The 26,772-nt window shown below is 39.4% G+C and overlaps 1 pseudogene; it reads right to left on the bottom strand.

Moving 5' to 3' along the window:
* Positions 1-1,138: 1,138 nt before the first annotated feature.
* LOC115990559 lies at positions 1,139-24,123 on the bottom strand (annotated as a pseudogene).
* Positions 24,124-26,772: the final 2,649 nt, after the last annotated feature.

The raw sequence follows: 26,772 nt of genomic DNA, 5'->3' as shown, positions 1-26,772 counted from the left end.
ATTCCGTGACAAATTTGCTTGTAATACAGTACTTAGAAACCCTGTATTTAGGTGGGTATCATGTAAGGGTAGTGTGTGAGAGAGTGTGAACAAATGCTCAAGACTGTGCAGTAAAGCAGGGACTCGCGGCTGGATCTCGCGGCTTGCTCGCGGCTTGTAAGTTGTCAAAAGTTGCACACGTGCAGAGCATGTAGGGGAGCTAAACAGTCGTACCATCTGGAGCACTATAGGACAAAAATCCAGACTGGCCATTCAGTTAGCTCGCAGCTTGAACTCGCGACTCAGTTAAGTCGCGAGGTCAAGTCGCCAGCTAGCCCTGTTTTTGGAAAAATTGACTCTTCGCATTCCATTCACACACCAGTATAAATACCCCTCATTCCCACAAGATATGGGTGGCTATTCAGAAAGAAAAACCCTAAGAGAGGTTTCTTCAAAACACCCACCCAATTAGAGAGAGCTACTCATTCTTAGAGAGAAATCTTTGTAGTCTCTTCTCATTCCCTCTCTCATTGTCATACCTATTGAGAGGAGATTTCTATCCAAACACTATCCACACCTATTTAGAGTGTTGAGTGTTTTTGGAGTTTTGGGAAGCATTGGAAGATGCCAAGGATGGCGGATGCTATGGATTATAGCGGAATCCGGTAAGCTAGAAAAGAAAAAGGTTCGGCGCAACCTCATTGGAGCAAGAAGCTTAGAGGGCTTAGGTACATCGGGTAGATTAGGCTTGGAGGGTCTATTGCTGTTCATGTATCCCAACTTCATTTTCTAGTGGATTATTGACCGCTTGGAGGGCGGCGGAGAGGTTTTACGCCGAGGGCTTCAGTTTCCTCTTCGATAACATATCGGGTGTTATCCTTGTGTTTGCATATTCTTTCCCTTTATCTTTGCCTCTTATTTTCTGCTGTGGATGTGATTTATAATTGGCTTTGATTGATTTCCAATTCTGTTTATAGCTTATGTTCATTTTCCACACACTAGTTGTTTGTCATAAAGCTTGAATTGGTTAATTTGTTATTTGGGGGTCTAAATGTTCAAGGGTGTTTTTACACTATTTGAACTTTCACCCTTAATATCTTAAGGCCGCTTTCAAATCTGTGTTTCTGTTTTATGATCAAGAGTTTAATTGCATTTCAATTTATATTGGTAAGGAGGACTTAAGCTCAAGGTGCTCTGGAGTGTCAAAAGTGCTACTGAATTCCCACCTCGAAGAGCAGTCATTTACATCCATTGTGTCTTGAGTTGCATATGATTTGTCTGCCAAAGTAGTGGCTCTTCTTGGATTTCTAATATAAAAGTCTCTAACCAGTTTAACTGCCTCCTTCCAAGCAATCTCTTCATTGGGAGTTGCATCTCCTTTGGTAGCATCTTGATGTTGCTAGCGACTTATGGTTAAGCAAACTAGGGATAAAAAAAGACAAATGGTAAAAGTGGCAAAAGATAATAGATAGAGAACCCCGAAGCTTTGGAGGCCCAAGCTTTCCTGTTCTCTGGAAGTTATGTTGGTTAAGCACTCATGTGGGGGAGTCAACCATTCATCCTCAAGTAACTTTGTCTCTCTATTCTCTAATAGCTTTAAAACTGCTTAAAAAAAATCGCTTGCAATTGGTGAGCCTTTTGGGAAGACCTTGATAGGAATTAAGATAAGATATCTATTTAACTTTTTAGTAGTAGAAACAGGTTAATTTCTAAGAACATTCCTAAAAATAGGAAAAAGTAGAAAAGGTTTTAGTTTTTGATGATCCGAAAAATCAACAGTAAGCCACACAGTCCTTGTATGCTCGAAACGATCCCTGCACAACACAAAGAGAAAACCCTAAGAGAGTACCAGTGTGGTACTGGCCAATGACCCTCTGAAAGTTAAGTCAGAAAATCTTTCTACAACTCTAGAGTACCAGAGTTGGGGTGAATTATGCGTACCTGTTTTTTGAGGGTCTTTGGGTTTCTATATTAGTGTAGAATCAAACTCTCATACTTGCGCAACATTTCTTTTCCTTATAGGGAAGATCTACATTAATGCGCGTATATTCTAGAATCCTTCTCATGTTAGAATTCTATTTATATTGGGACTCTATGGACTAGGGTTAATCATGAGATACTAACCGTTTCCATTTAGGGTTTCTTCGAGATCACATAATGTCCAATTGAGCGCCACGTGGCCCTTTGATCCGTCCACCCTATGCCTGTTCACCTAGTATCCGTCCAGTTTGTCTAGTACCATCAAGTCTATCTTTGTGGATCCGTCACCTTCAATTTTCATCCTCTTCAGTTATCCCCTCGCCCCATGGGTCCGTGATCTCTTAGTGGAAGGACTCGTGGGGTGACGGTTCAATCCGGTCTCTCGAGGAACCCTCCTGTTTTTGACAGGCTGGCCTAAAATTAGTAATGACGAAGGACACGTGGCATTTACTGGATGGTCGCTCACTTGGATTGAAGCGTCCCTTTATCTTTCGTGCCGTTCCCTCTATATAAACCAAACTCTCTTCCTTTCATTTCTTTACTTTCTACTAAAATCTATAGTCAGAGCGCACCCATCATTATTGTCAGGCGATCATTCCGTTCAGTTGTTGCATCCATCATCAAAGCCTCTTATCGTCCAGTTCCAATCTGGTAAGTATTCTTTCCCCTTAAATTTTTTTGAGCACTTCCTTAATTTCTAGACTTGGTACTGCCGTCATCCATTATAGACGCATCAGTCTTAGGATTTACCGTCACGTGTAGGTCATGTCTAGTGCATCGAGTAACCAGTCATTTGTCCACGACGGGGTGGGCTATGATGAGGTGTACCCGTCAGGTCACAAAGACCCTGACAGTCCGAGTAAAGAAAGGAGTCCATCAGTCGATTCTCCTTCCTCAAGGGATGAGGGTTTAGAGATGGAAAGGCCAAAGGATGACTATAGTGAAGGATTGGATGATGCTAAACCCCCAATTCGATCTGTCGTGGGTCCTGACGGACTTAGGAAGTTCATCATGTTACCCATATGGACGATCAATGACTTTAATTCCCCAATCAAAGAAAACCACTTCAAAACACTTAGGGCCAAGTACCAAATACTTGACAATGTACCCATCCGTCTACCACACTAGTCAGAAAAATGTTATTATGACGGTGTTGAAGGTGTTGGGATTTATGAGCAAATGCTGAAGGTAGGGCTCAGATTTCCATTAAGTTTACTCCATCGTCAACTCCTCCATCACTTAGGTTTATCCGTCAACCAGATTTCCCCAAATGCTTGGAAGGTCTTCCTAGGCGTAGAGGTTTTGTATGGGGCAATGTCCGACTGTGCAAGGAGGTTAACATTGTAGGAATTCCTACATTGTTACTGTCTTGATGAGATTGCCCAGTCAAAGGGTATGTACAACTTTGTACCTAGGAGCCCGTTGTTTAGGCTTGTGTGTGAGACCCCCGACTCCAATAGGAACTGGAAGAGTCGGTATTTTTTCATGGAGGGTGACGGGTGGATGTGTCGTCTTGGCGATACTGAATACATGCCCGTCCACATAACATGGGGTTTGCCCCTAGCTTTGGTTAATACCCTCCACTTTCATGGGCTAATATATTCATTTATAGATCCGTCCACTTTATGGACTCACAATAAACTCGTTTATTTGATAATAGCCTTGGGTTAACAATAAATTTTTCCATCCAGTAATAGACCCGTCCATTTTAAGGACTAGTAAATCAGTTTATTTAATAATAAGCTTGTCTGCTTTATGGACTTAATAAATTTGTCTATTTTGATAATAGACCCGTCGTCTATTTGATAATAGACCCATCGTCTATTTAATAATGGACCCGTCCACTTTATGGACTTAATAAATCTCTCTATTTTATAATAGACCCGTCCACTATATGGACTTTAATAAATCCATCTATTTAATAATAGACCCGTCCACTTTATGGACTTGATAAATCTGTCTATTTTATAATATACCCATCCACTTTATGGACTAATAAATCTCTCTATTTTATAATAGACCCGTCCACTTTATGAACTTAAATAAATCCGTCTATTTAATAATAGACCCGTCCACTTTATGGACTTGATAAATCCGTCTATTTTATAATATACCCGTCCACTTTATGGACTAATAAATCTCTCTATTTTATAATAGACCCGTCCACTTTATGGACTTGATAAATTCGTCTATTTCATGATAGACCCGTCTACTTTATGGACTTGATAAATCCGTCTATTTTATAATTGACCCATCCACTTTATGGACTTTAATAAATCTCTCTATTTTATAATAGACCTGTCCACTTTATGGACTTGATAAATTCATCCATTTCATGATAGACCCGTCCACTTTATGGACTTGATAAATCCGTCTATTTTATAATTGACCCATCCACTTTATGGACTTTAATAAATCTCTCTATTTTATAATAGACCCATCCACGTTATGGACTTGATAAATTCGTCTATTTCATGATAGACCCGTCCACTTTATGGACTTGATAAATCCTTCTATTTTATAATAGACCCGTCCACTTTATGGACTTTAATAAATCCGTCTATTTAATAATAGACCTGTCCACTTTATGGACTTTAATAAATCTCTCTATTTTATAATAGACCCATCCACTTTATGGACTTGATAAGTTCGTCTATTTCATGATAGACCCGTCCACTTTATGGACTTGATAAATTCGTCTATTTCATGATAGACCCATCCACTTTATGGACTTGATAAATCCGTCTATTTTATAATAGACCCATCCACTTTATGGACTTTAATAAATCCGTCTATTTAATAATAGACCCGTCCACTTTATGACAATGTGGACTAAATTTGTTGGAACATATAATAGGTTGATTCTGAATAACCGCTCTTATTATAATGGTAATTTACGTGTAGAAATTGTTCTTGAAAAACAAAACAAAACTTGCCCTTAGGCTTAAATGGTAGACAATAAAAACTAAACTAGAAATAAATAAATTGGAGATGAGGAGTGTCGTTGCTCGTCTACTGCTAGTGACCCTACTGGTAGTACTTCTTTAGGTGTTCTGTGTTCCATGGGTGATGCAACTTCTACTCGTCTAGCGTCTCCAGGTGGTAGGTTCCCTTTCTATGCCATGATGCTATTCTGTATGGTCCTTCCCAATTAGGTCCTAGCTTTCTTTGGGAGGCGTCTCTTGTAGTGCCCATGACCTTTCTTAGGACAAGATCTCCTACCTAGAAGTTCTTGTGTCTGACCTTGGAGTTGTAGTGTTTGGCAATGAGATTCTGATATGGTGCTAACCTCTGCTCGGTTATTGCTCTTACTTCATCTACCAGGTCAAGCTGCAAGCGCATAGTTTCATCGTGCTTGCCTTCATCCTGGTTTCCTACTCTCTAGCTTGTAAGTCCTACTTATGCTGGGATGACCGCCTCACTCCCATAAGTTAACCAAAATGGGGTTTCTCCTATAGGTGTCCTCATTGTTGTCCTGTTTTGCCCCCTCGACCCGAGTCTTGATAATTTTGAGCAAGGATCGGTTCGTGACTTCGACTTGCCCATTGGCCTAAGGGCAGGCGGGCTATGAGTAATGGTTCTTAATCCCTAGTTGTGAGCAGAAATCTTGGAATGCGTCATTGTCGAACTGCTTCCCATTGTCAGATACCAACACCCTAGGTATACCATATCTACAAATGATGTTCTTCCACACAAAACTTCGTACATTCTTTTCAGTGATAGTGGCCAGGGCTTCCACTTCTACCTACTTGGTGAAGTAGTCTATATCGACTACAAGGAACTTTAACTACCTAGCTACTGTTGGGAACAGACCCATTATATCTAATCCCCATTGTGTGAATGGCCATGGGGCCATCATTGGTGTGAGCTCCTTCGTTGGTTGCCTAATGAGGTTACCAAATCTTTGGCATTTGTCACAAGCCTTGATGTAGGCTTGGGTATCCTTCTACATGGTCAGCCAATAGTTTCCTACCCAGATTAACTTATGTACCAACGATCGTGACCCCGAATGGTTTCCGCAAATCCCTTCGTGGGCTTCTCTCATGACGTAGTCTGCTTCTTGGGGGCCGAGACACCTTAGGTAGGATCGAGAGAAACCTCTTTTGTAAAGAACGTATTTGATCAAGACGAAGCAGGCAGCCTGGACCTTCAATTTTTTGGAAGCCTCTTTTTCTTCTAGCAGCACACCCTCCTTCAGGTAAGAGGCTATTGATGTTGTCCACTGATTCTCGGATCCTACCTCCTGCACATTGATGTTATCTATTACTGGTGAAATTTGAACGAAGGACGGTACCTGACTAGGGATGACCATAGGCTTTGCTGACATGGCTTTAGCTAGTACATTGGCATGTTCATTCTCCTCCATTGGGATTTGAATGAACTTTTCTCGGAGATTTTTGATTCGGTCCTTCACCTGTTCTAGATATTCTTCATCTGTTCACTTCTGCAATCGTATTTTCCATTAACCTGACTGACCATTACTTGGGAATCGCAATAGAGGACTAGGTTTTTAGCTCCCGCGGCCTTGGCGAGGTCCAGTCCTGCTATTAAGGCTTCATACTCTACCTCATTGTCGGCCGTAGGGAAATCCAAACAGACCATGCATTCCATTTTATCCCCTTCTGGGCTATGGTAAGCCACACGGTTCTTGTACACTCGAAACGATCCCTACACAACACAAAGAGAAAACCCTAAGAGAGTACCGGTGTGGTACTGGCCAAAGACCCTCTGAAGGTTAAGTCAGAAAAACTTTCTACAACTCTAGAGTGCTAGAGCTGGGGTGAATTATGCATACCTGTTTTCTGAGGGTCTTTGGGTTTTTATAGTAGTGTAGAATCGAACTCTTATACTTAACAAGTCTTTTCTTTATAGGGAAGATCTCCATTAATGCGCGTATATTCTAGAATCCTCCTCGTGTTAGAATTCTATTTATATTGGGACTCTATGGACAAGGGTTAATCATGAGATACTAACTGTTTCCATTTAGGGTTTCTTGGAGATCACATAATGTCCAATTGAGCGCCACGTGGCCCTTTGATCCGTCCACCTTGTGCCCGTTCACCTAGTATCCATCCAGTTTGTCTAGTACCGTTAAGTCTATCTTGGTGGATCTGTCACCTTCAATTTTCATCCTCTTCAGTTTTAAACCTTAAGGGCTAGCTTATCAACTATGAAACACACACAGAACCACATATAAAAAGTTATTAGGGGTGTAAATTTAAGGGTATATATCTATACATGTGTCTATGCTTGGTAGAAAACTTATGGTATATTTGTTTTAAGATGGTACAAGCAAAGGTATCGTTAAATTTCATGAGGTTTGGCATAACGTTTAGAGTTAGCACTCACGAAGGCCAATCCTCCAAATATGTTGGTGCATATGGTAGCAGTGTAACCCTTGCAATACTTATTAAGGAAAACTTTCTCATAGGGGAGTTCAAGAAAGGCAGCAGCTGTGTTGTTGCTTTTGAATTCACCAGTGTATTTGTCTTCATTGCTGACGTTCACAATAATTCCTGGCTTGAACTTAAGCACATTCTCCTAATAATTCCTTACAAATGAGTCACCATCACAAACAATTTTCAAGTTGTTCATCTTTAACAACTCGATATCTGTGACATTTGGTCGTAGTTTTTGCACTGTGAGCATAGAAGACAGACTAGCAGTATAGCTTGAGGTTAGGATCAACACGATAAACAGCCACACTACAATCACCAAACGTGTTAATTTGTCATTGATTTTTTCCCCTACAACACAAAACAATGTGATATGAGTTCATTCTGCTCATAAGTAAGCATAATTTCATTCAGAAGCACTCTAATTAAATTTGACCATATCTCTGTGGTGATTGACATGTTGAATCTTTTAATGATAAATAAAGAGTGCCGAGAGAATATTATACATTCAGCCAATTTAAATGCACTTTCCAATACAAATTTTCCAATGGTGGACTGAGTAATGCACATAGTTAGGCTTCTACAAGTGTAATTGCATGCCATGGATCAAATTGGTACTTACTATGTGCAAAGAACAAAGAGGAGAAGGTAAACCAAAGTGCAGTGCTAAGCTGATTCTTCCATGGGCCGCTAAATTCTGGATTGGATTGGCGCTTCAGGAATCAAACAATGAGCATTGCGTATATCATGATGGCAGCAGTCACCAACCACATGTCCCTGGTAAAAGGCTTCGTAAACATCAATGGTGATCCTCATGTTTTGTTGGAACTATCATGGCCAAAGTCCAAACCTGACTTAAGCACATGGAAGGGTAAAAATCCACGTATTGCAACTGATCGGCTAGTATGGTCATGTCACCAATGACAGCATCATAAGTCTTTTGTTGTAGTTCGACCAACATAACAAGGATAAATTCTTAATCAGAAACTTATAATTGCAACCAAATAAAGATATCTAAGCAAAAAAAGAAGTCCAGAATACTAGTCAGTTTAGCTATAGTCAATTATTCATTGCCTTTTCCTAGGAGCATATCTGTTTTAGTTTAAGATTTCTTGCTCTTCCAAGGGGCGTCTCTCTCTTATAGAAGGACCAAGTTAATTTTTGGTAAGCTATCAGAATAGTATTGCAAAATAAATGTTTTTGAATCACAAGTTACAATGAGATGTTTCAGGGTTTGTCGAAACCAACAACAGAACAATTCCAAATGAATTTCATTTACTTGATTCAACTACTTGCTACAGTTTATGAGACTAATTTGATCTGTAGACTCTCTTAGGGTATGATTGATTGGGGGATGGAAATGTAGGAAAATTGAAAATCAGAAAAGATGGAAAAGTGGAGGGATAGAAAAAATTTCAGTTTTCCCTTGTAGTGTTTGATTGGGGATGGAAAAGTGGAAGGATGAAAAATTCTTTTGTTTGATTGAGAAAAAAAATGAGATGATAGAAAATATAATTGTATAAATTTACTCTTATGACAATATTAGATAAGAAAAAGTAATAATAATAATTGTAAGGACAGAGTTTGAAGCCCAAGCCCAAGTGTATGGAATCTTGGTCCAATAAGCCTAATATAATGAATTTTGTAGAGTATGAGTCAAAGAACTGGGTCTAGAGGAATTGGGCAACGACTAACATGGAGTTAAGAATCAATCAACTATGAATAAAAGCTATTATGACCAGAGGACCTTCCGTCCGAGGAGACCATAATTTGACGTATATATATATATATATATATATATCACAATATTAGGATTGTTTAGCATGCTACAATATTCTCTCTTTCTCTTTTTCTGCCCCTTCTTCATGGAGGCTCCTCCACATTATATAGGTCCTTCCTGATCATCTAGACCTTACACTTGTTTATCACCTGGATCCCCACTTGAGTACTCATCCCATCAGACACCTCTTTCAGCCCTCTGTGAGTTGCGGTAGCCAAGACAACACTGTTCAGGGGTCTTCTCCACATTAATGCAGCCAGAAAAGTAGCTGCAATGCATTTAATGTGGTGGTGGCAGCTTTTACTTAGATAATTTGAGCTTTCTTCCCTCTCACGTGTTCAGGGGGCGTACTTCAATTGCTTGAGTATATACTTGGTCTGCGTTTGTTGTGTCCGAGGAGGAGTTCTTCCTCGAATCTTCTGCCCTTTGTCTCCCATTGATGAGACTTGTAACGTAGATCATTTAAGTCATGTTTCTCTCCTCGGACTTGTTAGTGTCCTTGAACAAGGCCCAAGGCCCAATACATTATTTCGCATATTGTTTTTGTAATTAAATACAGTAATTATGGTGAAAAGTACGCTGATGTCAACTGGGATGAACTAACTCCAACGGATTACATGTTTGAGATGAAATACTTTCAAGGAGAAGACTTTTCACAAGGAAATCTCATTCCTTATGGGAAAATTGAGCTTAGCCCAGCTGTCGCAATCTTAAATTATGGACAGGTCAGTAGCAAATGCAACTTTTACATGAAAGAATTGAAGCATAATAAACATGAACTACAACTCTTTTTGTTTATTAATCAGACGTGAAAAACTTTATCCAACTGACAAATGCATGCATGGTTGTGTGTTTAGGGATTGTTTGAAGGCCTTAAGGCATACAGGAGAGAAGATGGTCATATCGTGCTCTTCAGGCCAGAGCAGAATGCTATGCTCATGAAGATGGGTGCAGAAAGAATGTGCATGCCATCACCTATTGTCGAGCAATTTATTGATGTTGTAAAGCAAAGAGTCCTTGCCCTTCGGGGTGTACGCATAGTAGGTATGGCCCAAGGCCCTTCGGGGTGTATGCATAGTAGGTATGGCCCAAAATAGGAGCGCTTGTACAACTTGTGATCCTCTGACAGCCAGAATCGAGGGGCTTTTCTTCGTATTTTCTTGGCCTCTGATTTCTCTTCAGGTAGTACATCATCCTTGAGAAAGTTCACTATGGGATCCATCCAGCTCGGACTCACTCTAACTTGATGGATTCGAACCATGTCCTTTCTAATTACATCTGCCTTGTACAAATCCTCGACGAGGATGATTTGAGGTAAACCATGCTCCAAGGAGATGGCAAAAGTGGCTAATGAATCTGCATGTGTGTTCCCACTTCTAGAGACGTGCGTCAAGTTGAAGAATTCAAAGTCCGATTGCAAGCGCCTGACCTGACTAAGTATTCCTGCATTCTTACATCTCTGGCTTCCAACTCACCCTTCACTTGGCCTACAACCAATCTGGAATCCGTGAACACTTCTAATGCCTTCCATCTCATTTTCTGCACCATGGCCATTCCTTGCAATAAAACTTCATACTCAGCTTTGTTATTTGTAGCAGAGAATCCTAGTCTCGATGACTTTTCTATGGTAATCTTCTCAGGGGATATTAGAACTAACCCTACCCCGGATCCCCTTTGATTTGCCGCGCCATCAACTTACACTTTCCAGCATAAGGCTCCTTGTGCAGAGATTGTACCAACCGATTTTCCATCCATGTTTTCCTCCTTTGCTATTGCTTTTATTGGGAGTTCAGCAAATTTGGCTATTAAATCAGCGAGAACTTGGCCCTTGATGGAGGTTCGAGGCATGTATTTAATATCGAAAGTCCCTATAAGCATGCTCCACATGGAAATTCTTCCTGTGTAATCAGCACTCCGGAATACCAACCTGAGGGGAAGCTGAGTTAGAACAACGATCGTGTGTGCGTAGAAGTAGTGAGAGAGTTTCCGCATAGCATGCACTACTGCCAAAATTGCCTTCTCCAATGGTAAGTAACACACCTCGACCTCATGTAACAATTTACTCACATAGTTAACTGGTCGTTATATGCCATCGTCAATCCGTATTAACACCAAGCTCATAAAGTGAGGGGCCATCGCGATGTAGGCGAAAAAAACTTCGTCGGCCTCAGGGCTAGACATTATGGGTGGCCATGACAGGTACTCTTTAAGTTGCTGGAAGGCTAAGGCACATTCCTCGGACCACTCAAATCCTTTCCATTTGTTCATTAGGAGGTAGAAGGGTCGGCATCGATCCGCAGATCGGGAAATAAACCGATTTAAAGCCACGATCATTCCAGTAAGTTTCTGTATTTCTTTTGGGTTCTAAGGAGCTTGTAAATTGTGAATCGCTTTGATCTGATCTAAGCTCACCTCAATTCCCTTTTGAGTTACCATATAACTCAAAAATTTGCCAGACCCGACACTGAATGAGCACTTAAAGGCATTGAGACACATCTTGTGTTTTCTTAAGATGCCAAAAAAGACTCAAAGATCTCTCACATGCTCGGACACCATTTTACTCTTTACTACCATGTCTTCTATGTAGACTTCATTACTCTTGCCCAATTGCGGCTCGAACATTCTAGTCATCATCCTTTGGTAGGTAGACCCTGCATTCTTTAAACCGAAGGGCATCACTTTGTAGTGGTAGTTTCCAATAGGAGTCATGAATGCTATTTTTTTTTTTTTTTTTATCTCTCGGGGCTAGTGGTATTTGATGATAACCCTGAAAGGCATCCAAGAACCTCATTCGAGGGTGGCCTACAGTTTCATCTACCAACTGGTCTATTCGAGGCATTGGGAACGGGTCTTTTGGGCACACCTTGTTCAAGTCTGTGAAATCTACACAAACTCACCACTTCCCACTCTTTTTTTTTACCACCATTGTATTTTCCAACCACTCGGGGTAGAAGACTTCTTTGACAGCTCCTGCCTTTTTTAGCTTTGTTACTTTGTCCCTAACAACGTTGGCATTCTTTTCTTACGGGCGTCGGGGTGGTTGCTTTTTGGGAATGGAGGATGGGTTAACGTTTAGGTGGTGGTAAATAAAACTCGGATCAACCCCTGGGGCCTCGTAGGCATCCCATGCAAACACATCAACATTTTCTCTAAGAAACCCAATTAATTCCTCTTTCTCTCGGAGGGGCAGCTCTGAGCCAACTTGAAAGAATTTCTCTAGATCATCGTCAACAATAAACCTTTCTAGACTTTCGCATTTCACCTCCTCGATTGGCCCATCAACGGGTGTTGCTGAGGTGGTTGATTGCTATAAGTCCTTTCTTATAGAGGCCGAGGACTTTGCATTGGATTGGTGTAAGATGGTAGCCACCATGCACTATCTAGCCATGGCTTGATTTCCCACAATCTCTTTAACTCGGCCCTTCGACGAGTATTTCACCTTCTAGTGATGTGTAGAAGAAACGGCTCCCAGGGCGTGGAGCCAAGGTCTGGCCACTATAGTTGTGTATGGTGAATAGGTGTAGACGACGATGAAATCCACCTCCATCACGTCTGAACCAGTTTGTATGGGCAGTCTGATCTGTCCCCTTAGTGTAACGATTTTCCCTTCGAAACTCACCAAAGGGGAGTCATACGCCGTGGGTCTTCAGGCTTTAGATTCAGCCCCCTGTACAGGTCAGGGTACATCACTTCCACAACACTGCCCTGATCTACCAGTACTCTTTTCACATCAAACCCCCCAATCCTGAGTGTAACTACCAGAGCATCATCACGGGGTTGGATGGTTCCAATCTTATCCTCGTCCAAGAATCCCAGTACAGGCAAGACTCCCTTCTTAGACCTTTTGGGATCCCACTCGTTCTCCTCGATGGAAAACGGAGTCACAGACATTACTCTGGAGGGAAAGGAGCCAGTTCTTCCCAGAACGACAAGGATGACATTTATCGTGCCCATGGGAGGTCTTAAAGATATGTCTCTCTAAGGTTCTTGGTTTGTCTGACCCGGATGACCACTGGAAGGATGTAAAAGGTGCCGCAATTTCCCTTCTCGGACCAACTGATCCAAGTGGTTCATAGGTTCCTGCAGTCTTTGGTAGTATGTCCATGGTCTTGGTGGTACTGACAATACAGACTCTGGTTGCACTTTGAGGAGTCTTCGGCCATCTTATTCGGCCACTTGAAGAATGGCTCATTCTTGACTTTCTCCAAAACCTGTTGTACTGGTTCTCTAAATACGGCGTTAATCGTCTGCGTGTTGGCTGATCCAGATTGCCCTGTGAAATTTATGCTCGGATGGTTATTGTTGTATCGTTCCGACCCGAAATCACTCTTCTTGTGAAGGATGATCTTCTCCTTTCTTTTCCATTGTAGTTGGTCCTCTTTCACCCTTTTGTATTTGTCAATTCGGTCCATAAGTTGATGAACGCTGATAACAGGCTTCCTAGTCAGGGATTTCCTCAAACCATGCTCGATGGGGAGACCATTTTCAAATGTGTTGATGGCGACGTCGTCATAGTTGTCGTTCATCTCATTGTACATTTTTCAATATCTATCCGAGTATACTTTTAAAGTTTCTCCTTCGTGTATGGACAATGACAACAATGAACTCAGAGGTAGAGGAACCCTGCTGTTTGTAATAAAACAAGAGCCAAATGCTTGGGTGAGCTGCTTGTAGGAATCTATGGAGTCCGTTTTCAAGCTATTAAACCACCTTATCGTCACGGGTCCTAGGCTGGATGGGAAAACCTTGCATATCAAAGCCTCATTTTGAGAATGGATGGCCATTCTTTGGTTAAACTGGTTCACATGCTTCACAGGGTCTGTTCGACCATTATAAATGGTGAATGTAGGTTGGTGGAAATGCCATGGTAGTCTAGCCCCTTCTATCTTGTGCGTGAAGGGTGACTTAAAGATCTGATCCAGAGCTCTATTCATGGCATCATTACTCAGGCCCTTACCAGATGGGCTCTTGTGTCTCCGTCCATGACGCTGTTCGTCTTCATAAGAGAAGGTTTCGCTTGGGGGAGTTCTTGATCTTCGCCTGTAACTGACGTCCTCTTCCTCATTAGAGGATATGTCGAACCTAGAAAGGGACTGCCTTTGCTGTACATGGTGCAGTCTCTTTTCCAGGTCATCTATCTCTTGCTGCATGGTCTGACGGTTGTTTTGTCTTTGGAATACGTGACTACCCACTTGGGAATGGCTTTGGCTCGTCTAGGTGGCATGCATACTCCCCGTTGGGGATCTGTTTGGCATGGGTTTTCTTGGTGCAAATCTGATCCTACCATGTTTGATCGTTGCCCTCACTAACACACAAGTTCTTCCCACAAATGGCGCCAATAATTTTAAGGACAAAGTTTGAAGCCCAAGCCCAAGTGTATGGAATCTTGGTCCAATAAGCCCAATATAATGAATTTTATAGTGTATGGGTCAAAGAACTGGGTCTAAAGGAGTTGGGCAACAACTAACATGGAGTTAAGAATCAATCAAATATGAATAAAAGCTATTATGACTAGAGGACCTTCCGTCCGAGGAGACCAGAATTTGACGTATATATATATCACAATATTAGGATTGTTTAGCATGTTACAGTATTCTCTCTTTCTCTTTTTCTACCACTTATTCATGGGGGCTCCTCCACATTATATAGGTCATTCCTGATCATTTGGACCTTACACTTATTGATCACCTGGATCCCCACTTGAGTACCCATCCCATCAGACACCTCTTTCAGCCCTCTGTGAATTGTGGCAGCCAAGGCAGCACTGTTCAGGGGTCTTCTCCACATTCATACAACCAGAAAAGTAGTTACAATGCATTTAATATGGTGGTGGCAGCTTTTCCTTAGATATTTTGAGTTTTCTTCCCTCTCACGTGTTTAAGGGGCGTACTTCAACTGCTTGTATAAGGTTGAATTTAATCAACTATCTTGTTGGCTTTACTCCGTGCCAAATTTGCTTGTATTTCAACAATTAGTAACCTTGTATTTAGGTGGGATTGTTGTAAGGGTAGTGAGTGAGATAGTATGATGAAATGCTTAAGAGTGTGCAAGAAAAACAGAGACTCGCGACTGGATCTTGCGGGTGACTCGCGGCTGCAAGCCGCCAAAAGTAGCACACGTGCCAAGCATGCCAGAAGTTAAAGCGTCATGCTAGCTGGAGTACTACAGGACAAAATAGGACAACTGGCCATTCAGTTATCTCGTGGCTGGATCTCGCGACTTAGTAAAGCCGCGAGCCAGCCCTATTTTGAAAAACCTGACTCTTCACATTCCATTCTCACCCCAGTATAAATACTCGTTATACCCACGAAAGAAAGAGAGCTTCTAGAGAGAATTTTGAGAGAGAAACCCTAGAGTAAAGCAAAATTGTTTCATCCACAATCTTTACATAAGAGACTCTTCAAATTCCTCTACTCTCTTCCTCTCCATTGTTAAATCCTTAAGAGGCCTTTTTAACAAAACATTTTCTCACCATATCCATTACTGTGGGAGGGCTATTTGGTTTTCTGGAAAGTAGTTAGGAAGGAACCAATTTGACATTAGTAGATGCCATGGTCAAGTAGCGGAATCCAGGAAGCTAGAAAAAAAAATAGGTTCGGCGTAACCTCGTTGGAACAAGAAGCTTGGAGGGCTTAGGTACACTGGGTAGATTAGGCTTGGAGGGTCTATTGCTATTCATGTATCCCAACTACATTTTCTAGTGGATTACTTACTGCTTGGAGGGCAGTGGAGAGGTTTTACGCCGAGGGCTTCGGTTTCCTCTTCAATAGCACATCGTTGTGTTGTCCTTGTATTTGCATCTTTCTTCCCTTAATCTTTGCCTTTTACTTTCTACTGTGGATGTGATTTTAATTAGTTTAAATTTTTTACCAATTCTGTTTATAGCTTGTGTTCATTTTTCGCACACTAATTGTTTATCATAAAGGTTGAGTTGGTTATTTTGTAATTGGGGATCTAAACGTTCAAGGGTATTTTATACACTATTTGAACTTTCAGCTTGAGTATATGCTTGGTCTGCATTTGTCGTGTCCGAGAAGGAGTTCTTCCTCAGACCTTCCGCCCTTTGTCTCCCACTGATGAGATTTGTAAAATAGATCATCTAAGTCGTGTTTCTCTCCTCGGACTTGTTAGTGTCCTCAGATAAGGCCTAAAGCCCAATACATTATTTTGGGCCCTAGCCCCCATAATAATAATAATAATAATAATTACCTGATGGAAGTGAACCTGGTTGGGGGAATTATGAAAACAAATGAAAAAAAAAAATAAAGGAAAAACGAATGAAAAATAAACAGAAGAATACAAAGAAGAAAAAGACAACAATGTGCACATAGAAAATTCAATGGGCAGAATTGTTATGTTTGTAGTGGATGCACCAGATGTTTATATATTACTTATCAATGAATGAAAGGTGTGTAGAGAAGAATTTAGGAGTGCCTGTTTGTGTTAATAGCAATACATAAACAAAAGAGAAGAAGTGTTGTTGTTTATGTTTATGTTAATAACAATACATAAAATATACATCTAAAATACTTATTGTGTAGAATAATTTAAGTGGCATGTTTGTAGTGAATGAACCAGATGTTTATTAACTCTAAATTATCAATGAATGAAAGAAGAGAAGAAGTCTAACCTTATTAAAAACATGATAAACCAGATCATTATAGATGCCATTATAGGCCTCAAATTTGCAAGGCAAATCATACCCAAAGAGTTCTAACGCCTGTCAACGCCCGGCCTTGAAATGGAATGGAAAAATCGCCATCGGGCCTTCGTTCGACCACCCGTCGTGGCAACGCTCTAGCGCTTGTGGGGCCCGTTGGAGGTCCCTCTCGATGATGGTGCCTAGTTCGAGCGGAGCTTTGGGTGCTCTCTCTATCTCGGTGGAGTAGGGTATTTCTACCTTTGGAGGTGTGGCAAGAATCTTGGCCAAATTTTAAGGGAATTACCAAAGGTAAGTGAAGTCGCCACCAATCATTGGGTTTTTCTAAGGTGTGATTGGTCACCTGTTGCTAGTTGATTTTATTACCAATCCTAAGCTAAGAAAAATGGTGTTTTTCCTAATCTAATGTGGATGGTAAAAAATCTTGATTCTTGAGTCCGGAAGTTTGGTTACATGTGGGGAAGGTGTTAGGCACCCCACAATGCCTGTCCAAGGACAGTCCTTTGTTTTGATAAAATCTTAATTTTCGGAGATTGGCAGTAAAAAACATGATTTTGGCATTGGCTTTCAGGGTTTTGAGGTTTGGCTTTTGAACAGGTGTGGTCCCAATCTATGCTTTCGTAAGGCATTCAAGTAAAGTACCAGATTTCCATGTCAAAAATCCGGGGACATGTTACCTTACTTTCGCAGCGAAAATTAGGCGTCTCTTTGCCTTAGGTGACATGGACTGTGACAATCACACCGGAAGAGGCGTGTAGGTATATATATATACATACATCATGTATAATGCTAGCACACAAAGTAGGAAAGTAAATGCCTACATCCTTAGAGTGCGGCCCAAAATATAGGTGCACGAAAGTAAACAGGGATCGTCATACTCTAGAGATGAGGACGAATGGTACATGGCATGATATGTTGGAAATATGCATGTATGCAGTGGAAAGTTAAACGGATCTACTTCATTCATAATTTATAACATGCACTACGTAAATTTCAAAATTCAAGTATAATAAAGCGTACCTTGAAGCGGTGAATTTCAAAACAAAGATCGAAGCACTTGGGAATACTTTTAATCTTCACTCCAATACCACTAACGCCCAAGAAGTGTGAACTCTCAATTGGTTACAAAGGAAGAATTAGAGAGTGACATACACTCACATAAACTACTTCACAATGATGTTACACTTACACATATTTTTGTATGTTTTTCCCTTTGTATTTAACCAATTATCTAACTAGGCTAGCCTTTTGGGCCTTTTCAATTGGGCTTAAGTGTGTGGCTTGGAGTGGGACCAAAAGGGACCAATAAGACACTAACTCTAATGGGCCTTGGGCTTTTCTGTCAACTCTAGACAAGTCCAAAGTTACCATTAACTATATTTAATACCACTATATAAATATAGTTGCACTCTAGACCTTATCTATAAATTATATGCCAAGACTTTATTGTACATGCAACCCCTTCATAAAATATTCGTAGTAATACATAGTCATAAATGTAGACTACCACTTTGTAAATTACTACATCTTAATCCTTGAGTACCCGGTTTAATCCTTTTAAGTTATTCACTATATATTTATGAAATCCAATTTCACAAATATATACTTTATTAATTTCTTACTAAATTGGTTAGGCCTAACTCTCTGAATAACTAAACTCATTAAACTTATTTCAAAGGAATATTTTATATCTCCGTTAAGAGACTAGGAGTTCCATCTTGAGAATATATGTTCCATCAACACTAAATGTGGCTGCCCAATATACTAAGGTTTTGACCGTTACTTTAGATCTTACTCCTGATATATCAAAGCAACCTACACTTCATGATTAAGTCCATTATTCTCTCAAGATTAAGAGTTCATGCAAATATAAGTCGTGAGATTTATTATTCAATTTACAATCTTTACGAGAATAATAAATCTCACAGCGGTCCAGTTCAATATGTCTTAACTCTTAAAACATATCAACATATCAACTAGAAGTCACCACTTCCATGATCAAGATAAATCATCTTAGTTGATATGTTATAGTCTTTGCAGATGAAACGCCCAATTTCATCACCAACTACGAACTAAATTCTGAGTTTATAAAGAACTTGTGATTTATATTTTCTGTGACTTTTCACATAATCACATAGTATGCATCTCATGGACTATATGATAATGTCCAAATATTCATGTTACCATTATTTTATATAATAATAAAACAAATTTATTAATTACAATATTAAGTCATACATCATGTCATAATGTCACACATAATATCATATATAGAATCATACAATAGGATTTAAGGGCACTGATCCTAACATGATATACCTAATACAACTCATCTAAGAGAGAAAGGAGGGAGCAAGAAGGGGTTTTAAAAGAGTACATAACCAAATGGGAGAGGCTAGACTTCAAAATCTACTGAACATTGCTACTTGGCTTGTATCTACATGCTTGCATCCTCGCCCTTTTAACTTGCGCTTGGGAGACTGTGCCCTAGTTCCATGCGTTCTCGCTCCATGTGTGTACATGCAAAGGCAGAGACAAAAAAAACTAGCAAACAAGCAAAGGAAGGAAAAAGATGCAATGAGCATGTGAAAGAGGCATAAAGTAGATAAGCATGGTAGACATGGCAAGCATAGAATATGGCAGGAGACATGATGAGTCAGAAGATAAACAAACAAACAAGAAAGCAAGAAGGCAAACAGGCAAGTAAGCAAACAAGAAAAAAGAAAAATAAGCAAAAAGGCAAACAAAAGGTGGTGTCCATGAGGGACAAATGTAGGTTTGGATCGAATTTCCGTAACTTCATTGTGTTGAAGCATGGACGACACATTAGCAAGTAAGACTCATGCATGAACATGTAAGTAAGCGTGTAAAGATGCATAGAAAGCCAACGGGTGGCACAAACAAGCATGATAAGCATAACATCGCGCTGAGCGGAAAAGGGAATGGTACTCACAAAGCAACCTGGCATCCAGAGATGCCTCCCAAATGGTTACATCCAAACAAGGCCTCATGAGCATCGGATGTAACCACACAACCATAAACCTGCTAAGGGCGTCAAGCGTGGCAAAGCCTAAAACTAGAGAGGCTAACATGGAAGATAAAGCATAGAAGCAAACAAACATAGACATGCAAATAAGGATGATCCAAACCCCATTGATATGGGCCAAGATGTATGGACGATGACAAAAACCATAGGGTCTAGATTGGGTCCGAACCAATAGGCCAAAACACAAGAAAGAGAGACAAAAGTGACAAAAGGGCTACAATAGCACATGGCATGACAAACATAGCCTAGGTCTAGGCACACAAACATGGCACGGAGTGCACAAGCACATGGAAGATAGTATAAAACATGTAAAGAACATAGATCCAAGCACATAGGCATGTGAAAATGTAGGTCAAGACAAGCAGGGATAGAACATACACATCAACATGTACAAGCCTCGCACATAAACATGGAAGAATATGAATCCAAGCATATAAGCGTGTGAAGACAAGGATCTAACCATATAGCATGAAAATACACACATAAACACATAAATCCAAGCAAGGCATAGCCCACAACATCATACAAGCATGTGAGCATGTAACCCTAACATCAACATAGAGCAAAAAGAGGAACAAAGCATAGGAAAACATGGCATAAAGCATAAAGCATGTAGGAAAGACAAATAGACATCTAAAAAATCATAGAAACATGTGGATCTAGCTAAACAACAAATGGGAAAGATAGATCTAGGCATAAACACATGATATGAGACATGGAAGCATGTGGATCTAAACATCAAAAACATAGAAAAGAGAAGATCTAAGCATAGAAAGCATGGCATAAAGCATAGAGCATGTAAATCAAAACAAATAACATATAAACAAGCATGGAAGAACAAGGATCTAAGCTAAGAACATGCTAGGAGCAAGATAAAGTAAGGGACATGCTAAGGAAAGCAATAAATCATGTTATTAAGACAAAAAGAGCAAGATAAATGCTAGAAAAATATTTAGAAGGTTAGGGGGTGTGGATAGTAGCTAAAAAACTACATCCACACCTCTAAACCCCAAATCCAAGGTATGGATCCAAGGAGAGGAAGATTAGGGGTAAAAACAATACCTTGTGTTTTTGGAGAAGAGAGAAGAATCAAGAACCTTTGATGTATTTTTTTGTGTGTTTTTGGTGGCGAAATGTGTTGGGAAGAGAGAGAAAATGCCAAAACAGCTCCCAAAAACCCAATTTTCCGGTTCTAGTCCAATCTGTGGTGCCAAGGGCTATTTATAGCCCTTGGCATGTTTTCGAGGCACGGTGCACCTTGTAGGCATGTCGGCTAGGCCCCACAGCCCAACAAGGTGTGCCAGGCTAATGTCATCGTGACATTAGCAAATTCATCCTGTAGCACTTTTTCAGTTTTGACTTCAAACACACATTTGGAGGTCTTTCCAGACTTGGATTGAGGCGGTCTTGGTGTCTCTGGAAAGCTTTGGATGTCTAGCTTTCAGAAAGCTAAAGAAATTAAAATTTCAATGGTTGGATCAAAAGTTATGACCTCAGGAATCATGCTGATGCGTTTTCATAGTTTTCTCAATATCTCAATCGTTTTAACTCCAATTTCGACCTATGAATAGTCGTTGGAATGATAATTTAAATTTATTCATAACAACATTAATCTCAACCTGTTTTGATGACTAGATCAAAATTGGGGTTTCTAGGGCCCGTCGGGAGTTAACTTTAGGTCAAATTTGGTCAAACTTGCTAAAAATCTCTAAGGAGCTTGTGTTTGATATAAAACCATGAAAAATATTTTTTTGCAAGGATTTTGACCTTGTTTGACCTCCAGTCAACCCAAGGTTGACCAGGGGCATTTTGGTCATTTTAGCTGAAATAGGCACTTTGAGTGTTCCCGGTGTCTGAATGGGTTGTGCCGTGTTATTCTAGATGTTCTTGCAGCCCCATGGAGAGAAAATAATATTTTTGGATTTTTTGAAGTTTGGCACGCAAATTGAGGGTAGACAAAATATGGTATCAACAACGCCTAGTGAAGCATTTGAATGTAGAAACCATCATTATAATTCTCATTGGTATCGATCTTCACAAACTTATCAAATGTTATTCTGCATTCCCAACCTTTTAGAGTTTCTTTTAGGTTCCCTGGCCAAATTACTAGACCAACCAAAGTATTTGTAGTATCATTAAAATTTCCACTTCCATTTTTTATTTAGAAGGGCTCATGGATAACCCTAAGTCTGGTGTCCAGAAGTCTATTTCTTTGTATTTCTTCACAACCATGTTTACAATCCTTAAAATAGGAGTTTCTGAGAGTTGGTTTTCTTCAAAATGTATTTTGCCACTTAAACCATAGAAATTGGTTGACAACATATTGTGTAACAACATATCTAGACTACTAGTGTTACTAGTCATTCTTTCTATTGCTTGTGTTGGGTTCTAAGACTTTAGACTTAAATGTATTAGAACTTCAATTTGTAATGTTGGCAAACCATGATCAAAACGTTTAGTCTTGTTTTAGACTTGTTCAGAGTATGTTTAAAGTGTAAAGTTGGAATCGAGTGTATTGCAGGATTTACTGTGTAAATCATCATATCTCGATCGATCGAAAATTAGACTCGATAGATCGAAGCTCAGGCAGATTGTTTTTCTGTAGAATTTTCCAACTCAATCCAAGCTCGTTTGACGTGTAGGGTTTTATGTTTTGCCTTGAGTATAAAAGGAAAAATCCTAGTCACATTTAGAGGTTGCTCTTTATGTTGTGTGTGTGAATCTTTTGTGAGATTTAGAGGTATTTGCCTTCACATACACTTAGGGTTATCAAGATCTAGATTGATGTCAAGAGCTTGGTGATCAATTCAGTTGCAGGTTCAAGAGCTTAAAGATATATAAGCGGGAGTGCTTGTGCTTGTTGGGAATCCAAGAAAGAAGTAGTCCGTGGACTCGAAACTATCACGTGGTCGTAGTAGTAAGTTTCCTACTCGAGGTAGCAATAAGATGTTAGTGGTCTAAGTCGCTATTGTTCAAACTTCAATTCTTTCATAGTGGATTTGTTTTATCTTGAGAATAGCTAGGTTAAATCCTCCTCAGGTTTTTTACCGGTTTGGTTTTCCTGAGTTATCATATCATTGTATTCTTTATTTTTCACAGTTTACAATGATATGATATATTTGTATTAACCTAGATCTGTTTAATTTGACTAAGTAATCACTTAGCTAATTAACTAGGTTAATCTGGTTGTATTTTAAGGGGTCTAAAAATGAACAGCTTGTTTAACAACTCTAATGCTATTGTGTGCTCTCAATGCAAAAATCCCAGGTTCAAAATTATCTTCCTCGGGATATTCAGTTTTGAAAATTCTCCAGAATTGGGCATGAAAATCTTGGTACTTTGAACTGCCTTCAGAATATTAGGTTTTGATTCCTAAATCGCCTTCCATAGAGGAAATAATAGTGTTGTTAACATAGTCCAACAAACTTGAAATGCTATCAGGAATTATCCAAGCTTATTCTCCCTTTACAAGTCCCATCTTCTTTGCTTGTCTGAACAAGTGAATCACCATTGTTAATGATGAATCAAGAACAATAAAAACCCGAGATTGTATTTTCAGAAGCTTAACCAGCTCTTCACGAACAAAACATTCTGGATCAAAAAAAGAAGAAAATGGCGAAAGGATCAAACAGTACTCAATCTCTGAAACAACATTTTGAAGAACCTCAGATAAGGGTGATAACTTCCTAGAATCACCACCGTATGCTTCATCTCCATAAATTGCTACAACCCCTTGCCAATTGTATGCATGAACAATATCTGCAATGCATTTTATTTGTTCGGATTGTAGACATTTGTGTAGCGAAGTGACATTAGTGGTGGAGTGATGGCTGGAGCTGCAAAGGAAATTACCGGAACATTAGCTTGACCTCCAAGATCGGCTACTAGTGCTGCTTCATGCCATGTGTTCATGCCGACAATAACTTTCACCATTTTTTCTCTAATTTCTCTTCAGCTGCAACCAAAATATAGATATTCTATCAACTACATTGTTAAAAATCTATCTTGTAAATTGTGATATGGAATGGAGTAGGCTTCTGTTTTAAAGCTTGTCCCACATTAAAATTTTACTGTTAAATTAAGTTAAGGGAGAGAGAGAGAGACGAGATTAATATGGTTCGGCCTACGTCCACAAAGGAAGCCTTTAGTTACATTTTTATTATAATCAAGTGTTTACAATAAACTCTGAACAGGGTTTTTCTAAGAGTTAGAATTAGCCTTGCTAAGGCCTACAATATATTTAGACCTTATAGGCCACTACATACCTAGCCCATAAATTCATATCTTTAACATTCTCCCTCAAACTCAAAGGTTGAAGCTTAATGATACCAAAATATAAGCTTGTGAAGATCTCTTATAGATGTCTCAAAAGTGACCATAAATGACCACATGGTATGGACAACAAACCGAGAATAACATGGATAACATGGCACAAGGAAGAAAATGAGTCCAAAATTAGAATTTAAATATATAAATATATATATATATATAAAAGAATAGGAAAGATCCGATTGGAACAAGTCAACCTTGGTCAACTTTTTAAAATGTACAAAAAGTTAAAATTTAAGTATCAAGTCAACATAGTCAAAAGTTATGTATCAATGTAGTGGGCTGGGTTCAGTACTGATTGGTAGCCCAATGAGGCCTCTATTTGTGTTTCGGACTGGACCAAGCCATAATTGAGTTAGTCTGAAAGATTTGATGTTGTTGACATGGCAAGTGATGTGTCAATTCTAACATGGCAGTGGGGCGGTAGAGGCTGTTGACGACGCATACATGCTAACATTGGCGCTAACGTGGTTTAGGCTGATAATAATGACTTACAATGTGAAACTTGGCAAGATGACGTCCCGGAATGACATCACAGATTAGATTATATTGATTTCATGGAAATTAAAAATAAATAATAAAAAAAGCCAGTAATTTTTATATTGGTCTTGATACCATGTTAAATTAAGTGTGCGTTTGGCAAAAATTATTTTTGCCAACTTATTTTACTATTCAGTTAATTTTTATTACTATTCATATGTCTCACTGTTCTTTTTGATATTATTCATAAGTTCTACTGTACTATTTCAGTTAAAGGTACCGTACTTTTAGCAAAAAGTTTTCAATTTCAGTAAAATAAACGGATCACAAACAAGGGTTACATGATTTGACTTGACAACCAATGTCTACCAAATAAGTCCATAGCAATTATGTCTTTACTAAGGTTGCGTTTGTTTCAGAGTAAAATATTTTATGGGTGTAAAATATTTTCAGGTGAAAATATTTTTGGGAAAGGAAAATATTTTCTAGTGTTTAGTTGCATTTTAAAAATTATATTAGAAAACAATTTTCAGTGTTTGGTAACATTCTGAAAATGCTATTTTCCTACAAATTTTTCACATTTTTTCAGCCATTTTCTCAGCTTCCAAACAAATTTTATATCACAAAATCCACCATCACCCACACATCAGCACCCACAGAAAATCTCCCACCACCCACACACCAGCACCCACAGAAAATCCACCACTATCCACACAAAACCCACCACCACACAACACAGAAACCACCAAAACACCACCACCCACACCACCACCACAACAACAACAAAAAAATCAGAGATCAAAGAGAGAAAGCAGATCGGCGACGAGATCGACCTAGAGGAGGAGATAGATCGGCAAGTGGCAGATGACGAGATCGACCTAGAGGAGGAGATGATCTGACACAGAGGAGGACGAGACTGGTCAAGCGACGGCAGGCTTCATGTGGCGTGATCTTGGCGGGACGATCTTGACGGCGCGAAGTTGACGGTGTGATCTCGCCAACGCGTCTAGGGTTAGGGCGCGATCAAGCTGGTGTGTTTGGTTGCGCGAAGTTGAAGGCTCTCTCTCTCTCTCTCTCTCTCTCTCTCTCTCTCTCTCTCTCTCTCTCTCTCTCTCTCTCTCTCTCTCTCTCTCTCTCTGTGCGTGTCTGAGTCTAGAAATGGTTTGAAATGAAAATAGAAACGTAAAACAATTTTCAGGTCAAAGCCTTTATTTTACAGTCAAATGAAATGTTTTTTGGGAAAATTCTATTTTCCATGCGCAACCAAACACACAGTGAGGTGTAAAATGATTTCTTGAAATGGTTTGAAGCCAAAACAAACACACCCTAAGCTCAAGTGTGTGTACAACAAATGCTAAGCAGGGTATTTATAAGATTTAGGGTTAACTTGGTTTGATCTACAATATATTTAGGCCTCTTGAGCCATTACGCATAACCAATAAATTCATATCTTTAACATTTAACAGAGAATCTGCGGACATGTTATTCTAGAGAACATGCACACGAGAATGGAGTAGTGCACTTGGTACATGCACGTGTGATCAGGATTAAATGGTTCTTTAAAAAAAAAAAAAAAAAACCTATAAATAAGATGAGATGTTCTCTATCATAATTGGATGAAGCTACTTTGTGGTACAAAAATAATTAATTTTTAAACTTTAAAAAAAAAAAAAAAAATTATTATCGGAGTTGGTTACTTTGTTGTATCATAGAGGTGAAATTAGAGACGGGCTATATTGAGACAAAGGGGGTGAGTGGGGGGTGGGGGATGGCCTCAGCCCCTATAATGTCTAATAATTTATATGAATTTAAAAAAAAAAAATTTAAGTATTTGGCCCCCCAAATAAATGAATCCCCCCTTCAAAATAATTAATATTTTTATGAATTAAATAAAAATTCTCATGAAGAATATAAATTACAAATAAACTAGTCGCTAACCCGTGCGATGCACGAGAAAACTATTAGAAAATAATAAAGCATGCATATATTAAAAGACAATTTAAGTTCATGTGTGCTTGCAAGGGATACATACCTAAATAGTTCTTGCAGTAGAAATAAAAGCCTTATTTTTGAGATAAAAAACTGATGAAAACAAACTAACCTTACATAAAACAAATTAAAA

This window comes from Quercus lobata, chromosome 5 (assembly GCF_001633185.2).
Source record: "Quercus lobata isolate SW786 chromosome 5, ValleyOak3.0 Primary Assembly, whole genome shotgun sequence".
Classification (NCBI taxonomy): Eukaryota; Viridiplantae; Streptophyta; class Magnoliopsida; order Fagales; family Fagaceae; genus Quercus; species Quercus lobata.
This window is presented reverse-complemented; position numbering and strand designations above follow the sequence as displayed.